Source organism: Ixodes scapularis, unplaced genomic scaffold (genome assembly GCF_016920785.2).
Source record: "Ixodes scapularis isolate PalLabHiFi unplaced genomic scaffold, ASM1692078v2 PGA_scaffold12__126_contigs__length_90152505, whole genome shotgun sequence".
NCBI classification, from domain to species: Eukaryota; Metazoa; Arthropoda; class Arachnida; order Ixodida; family Ixodidae; genus Ixodes; species Ixodes scapularis.
The window spans coordinates 40,427,513-40,433,512 of NW_024609838.1; positions in this window are offsets into that span (position 1 = coordinate 40,427,513).

Genomic DNA, 6,000 nt, shown 5'->3' on the forward strand with positions numbered 1-6,000 from the left:
CTCACTGAAAGCTGTGCGCCAATCTGAGAATTGCATTGACGACCGCTTTCCGCTCCGATGGCTGACCGCGTTCGTGGCGTCATCATCACGTTCGGCTGATGCTCTTCGGCGAATTCGGCTGTTGACTACCTTTTTACGATCGCGTTGACGTCAATTGGGCGGCCATTTTGGTGGCCTTGCCACTGAGCGCGTACCTTCTGCAGCGCACATTTCGCACTACCGAATTTCCTTTTTCTCGACAAGAACAAGGGGGAATGACCACGAGCAGTTTCATATGCTGCTAATACATCATACAAGAGTAGAGTGACCATAATCCTCGAAGTAGGAGACGGGACACTCGGGTTTGGTGGTGGGGTAGGGTGGGGAAGGAGGGAGGGGGGGGGATTTGTGATACTTTACTTCGACGCTACGAGGTAAGTTTTAGTATTGCGTATACGAGTGAACGCAAGCCCTGTGCGTTTGTGTTAGCGTTGCGTGTTCCACACTGCGCGTGCGCGGAGCCCAAACCGTGGCCTTGAATTGGCTCATGGCGACTTCGCGCATGCGCAGCGTGGAACACGCAACGCTAACGCAAACGCGCATAGCGCTTGCGTTTGAAACACGCAAAGCTTGTGGCTTCGTCTTGTGTCTAATATGTGGAGCGCAAGTTCGGCTGCTCCTTTTGCAGGGATTGTGGTGACGTCAGAACGCCAAGCACTGATTGGCTGTGATGGAAGGACAGGGGGTAGACCTCGAAGCAAGCTTGCTGCCTTGAGGTAACCCACAATCCTTCAATCAGATCCAATAAGAGCTCGGAGTTCTGACCTGACCACAACCCCAGCAAAAGAAGCAGACAAACTTGGGCTTTGCAAACTACCTAGAAGACAAGGCATGTTCATGACGTAATCATTAGTAAACCCCAGGGCAGGTCGGGGATCCAAATGCACATTGTTCATACGCCGCGAGAAGTAGTCCTTACAAGATTTGGTTGTCGGAGGAAGAAAATATGCTTTTTGTCGTATAATTGAAACGTGTACGTCTTGATAAGATAACATGTATCTAATTCAAAATGAACTTACATATATTTTAATCCTCTACGTAAAGGGAGAAATCAATAGTGTTTCGCGAGGGGCCGGACTTTTTTTTACTACGGTTCTGAGGTGAAAAGGAGTATGGGTGGTACCGCTCACTCGCAGTCACCCACGTGCAAAGGAGACGCGCGGTTGGAGCACTACGGAGGCTACGTTAGCCTTGCAAACGTGGTAGATTTGTTATCCTATTTTTTTACAGACTCGATTCGGTGTTTTTCGGTGTCTATTTTCGCGTCGGCCGAAAAATTGGCGCTTTCTCCGAGGCTTATGTTGAAAGAGACGGGACATGTCCGCGGGATTCACCAAGCTCAACGGGAACCATGTGCGTAACCCAGAAACTCTGAAAACGTCCGAGTACGAATAAGCGAGGAAAACGAGATAGCGGGTGTGGTTCCCGAACACAAAAAGCGTGGACAGTTCGAGCCAGTTCAGCGCGGGCAGTGATCTGGGTCAACGCAAAAAATAAAACTGCAGACAAAATTTTCGACTTAAAGCTTTTTTTTATTTTATTTTTTTATTCAAGGGCAGTTTTAATCCGGGGTTTTTCGACTGTTTTCCCCGATTTCGGTAGAACCGCGACTCGGGGATTTCTCAAATCGCCAGCCCACGGATCCACCAGGTGGCGGGTTCGAATCCCGGCCGAGGTGCGCGCAATTTGACTCCCCGGGTAAGTGAGCTTTGGGTTGCACGACAAACGACACCCAAATGGTCGAAAATAATCCGTTGGGGCGTGTCAGGTGTCCTCCGTTCCAAATTTCATTCGGGGGTAACTTTTTCGGGTTTATCGGTACGCCTCCAAATACGCAACGATGTTTAATGTACCTCATGTGCGCATACTTCCTCTCTCACTGGTTTCATTAACTCACGCATTCAGTCACTCATTCACCCACTAACTGGAACTAACTCACGCCTGACTAACTTACCCATTCACGCCCTCTCGCTCGCCCTCCCTTTGAGCCGCGTTCCGCAGCCAGTGTTTTTGCCGACGCTCGTCGGCGTTCACCGCGTGTTGGAGGTCAACAACATTTTAATAGTCATACCCCAAAACGAAGGGAGGTAGCAAAACAACATCCCGCACGTATCCATTACCCCGACTCGGAGGTAAAAAAAGGTCAGGGGTACGCCGAACTGGTCATGACCCCCGTCTAATGTTACGCCCTTTTCTTTTTCTAGCGGAAACCTAATTAATGGGTCAATTAATACGTCGCCGCCAACGAAAACTATACCTCGTAAGTGAGAACGTGATAACCACATTAATTTTCTAATCGTTTTCTAACGTTGTACGACGACGCGGATGTCAGATTCATCGCGCCCTGGCATCGTGCCCACCTTGCGAGGTTGATTATTCGATGCTCGTCGCGCCCCGTTGCGGACGGGCGAAAAACATCAACAGAGTAACAACCATAAGCTCCCAAATCTTATAAACAGCGCAAAAATATTTATGTGTGGCGCGTTCCCATGTAGTTGATGCCACAGCCTTACGCCATTCATCCACAAGTATTTGTGGGGTTCAAGCGGCCTCTATTTTCCTGCTGAAAGTTTCCGAAATTCGCCTCTAACTTTTAAACAAGATGACGGTTAGTGATTGAAGTTTGTCATCTAGTTCAGACCACTGGCGCTACCGTTTTGAGCGCGAATGAGCGTTCGCCAATGCACAGATTGTTTTCGCGGTAAAAAACAGATTTTTTTTTTCTTTTTTTTTTTTCGAGGACACCTTGTAGGTGGCTTGCATGTACGAGGTGTCAGCGACGTCATCGCGACATGCAATGACGTCACTACTCGATTTGCCGCGAAAGAGAAATTCAGTGGTGCGAACATAAGGCAGTGTTGGGAAGTACGTTGAGCGCATTGTACTTAAAGTACTAGTTTAAGTAGGTCTAGAAAACGTGTACTTTACGTGGAGTACATTATCAGAGTATGGACTTGTACATTATTTAAAAGTATTTTTTTCTGGTATTTTCTGAGGAAAGTACAACTCCCTTGCATTAATTGCGTTATCATCATATTTTCTAGGTCAGTTCAAAATTCCATTTTACCGGATGAGTGCCCCATAATAAAATGCGGGGAAAGTGATTTCATTGCAAATTATCGCCCCATTTCTTGGACCTGTACATCGTGTAAATTATTAGGGCATATTGTAAATAAGCAGCTAGTCAACTTCATGGAGGAAAACAATATACTAAGCCCCAGCCAACACTGTTTTCGTACAGGGTTGTCCACAACAGCCCAATTAATTGAATGTTATCATGCAATCACTGGTTATGTAAACGAACTCTGCAAGATGCCGTTTTTATTGATCTAGCTGTCAAAAGCTTTTGATCGAGTATTCCACTGTAAATTAATTAATGTACTAATTGACTTCGGTGCACCTTCATTGATCATAAGATGGATTAGTGCATATCCCAGAAATCGCCAGGCAGCAGTTCGCTCATGTTAATGGCAGTTTTTCAGAATTGTTAAGAGTGCATTCAGGAGTTCCGCAGGGCTCTGTGTTGAGTCCTTTGCTATTTTTTGAGACATGTAAACAGTTTGTTTTCTATCAACAGTAATGGGTGCGTTAAAATAAGGATATTTGCTGACGATTATATAATTTGCGCTCCTATACCTTCACTAAATGACCAGGTGAATTTAAACAATACCTTATCTCGTGCCTCATCATGGTGTTGTGAAAATAACATTAGAATTAACATAACAAAAACACGATACATGCGTTTTACAACAAAGAAAAATATATTATGTTTTGATTATGAATTTAACACTATTAAACTTACTAAAGTTGACAGTTATAAATGTTTAGGTGTTATTATCTGGAGCGATCTGAAATAAAATAAACACGCGGACTACATAAAAAAACTACAAATAAACTGGTATTTATGATGAAAACTGTATAAATCACGTCCTTCGGTTAAACTTTGTGCTTACAAAGTCCTTGTAAGACCGGCACTAGAGTATGCGTCCGACGTCTGGGACCCATGGCAGGTTTCTCTCCGAAATGAACTTCAAAAAATTCAATCACTTGCGGCGCGTACAATTTTTTTTTTTTTTTTTTTTTTAAATTACAACATTGGTTACGGCGTTAAAAAAAACCGAGGTGACATGCAGCCATTAATCGAAAAATATGCCAGCTACTGAAATTATTATTTTTTTTTTTCAAATTTATTATGATATATATATATATATTTTTTTTTTTTTTTATATCGACAGTTCTAAATATGTAAAGACGAAAAGCCATCGTTCAGAGCGCTTGCATCACCCATAAGTGCTTGCTCCAATTCATGCCCGCATAAACACATTTAAACAAACATTTTTTTGTACAGCCTATTGATTTATGGAATAAGCTCCTCGGGGATGCTGTTGCTCTTCAGACAGTTTCGGGATTTAAGAGTGCTTTGAGTGCATTTTTTTGATAAGTAAAACATTCGTTGCCGTGGCTGTGATGCGAGCTATATGTCGCGTTTCTCTTTTTATACTTTTGATACTTTTTTTATACATGCAGTGAAATTTTCCACTGTTTCGTCCACTCCTACTCCTGCCTTGGCCCGTAAGAAGACTAACAGTGTTGTGAAATTAAAAAAAAAGCAGTTGGAAGGTAATATTCGATTTCCGAAGTTTTACGTTCAAAAACGCTCAAGCAATAACAACAAAGCAAAATTTATAAACGCGAAAGCTGCAGCTCTTGCGAGCACAAAGGTTTCCTATTATAATTAATTATAGTACCGAAAAATACCAAAACGTATTGATTAAACATGAAAAAAAAAAGATTATGCGATATTTCTGTTTATTTTTATACTATTTTACTCCCAGTAGGCTAATACGTTAATCCGTTCTCTTTAACCATTAAAAAAGGGCCTTTTTGTGCCTGATCACCCACGAGTTTTTAAAATAAAGAATAAAGATTAAGAATCAACTCGCCAATACGCGAGATTAAAAAAAAAAAAGTCGGTTAAATTACATCACATATTTTGGATAATATCGCCAAAAGATGTGGCGCGTGAGGCTCTCAGTGCCCTAATTAAAAATTACTGACAAAGAGAGTTTAAAATTCACGCCAAGGTGAAAAAAAGATGCCGCTGACCACTTTTCACTCGGCCAAACAGAAAACAAAGTAATTGTGTTGTTTGTTTATACAGCTGGAAGTTAGGGTCAGCTCCGATGTGCGTCTCGTGTGTCAGTGGAAATTCAGCCAATGCAGCTCCACAAGCCGCCCGGGATCCTTAACGTGCGTCACGTAGCATTGCGATACAAAAGCCAAGTGATCGCTTTCCATATTCTCTCAGTTTACGGATGGATGGATGGATGATATTAGAGAGTTTTAGAATAGCGCACGCTAAAGCTTTGCGTACCCAAAGAATAGCGTCGTCGCCACTGCGCATGCTCCGAACGCAAATCAGGTTTTGCGCTTTGCGTGCGCAATTTTAGCGTGCGCTATTTCTCGGAAATAGCGTGCGTACGCAAAAAGCCTTTGCGCTTCTCCAAGCAGGATTCGTGATGAGAAGATGGCTAAAGCCAAGACGAGCAGAGTTAAAAAAAAAAATGGCGGCTTCCAGTATTATGTCTGCGCCTGCTTTGGCGGCGTCGTGAGTGCGACGTCGGCGGCATCCTCGCGACTGCGATTTTCAATACGGGAGGACATTGCACTCGGTTTGGCAACGATCACCGGCAACTTGATGCTTGTGACGCGCGAACATTTCTCGGGGAAGGTCCGATGTGCGAGACCTCTCTTGCCGAGGCGACGCAAGCGGACACGACCGGTCGACCGCTCGCGTCGCATTCTCATGTTTAAACAAATCCAAAATGGTACTCTGGAGCAAAAAACTTTTTTGTTTCTAAAGTTACAGCATTTCGTGTGTGAAATAAAAATTGTGACTGTATCTTGGTGGCGTCGCAAGCGCGAGATGCTTGGGCTTTTGCGTCGCGACGGAGAAACGCT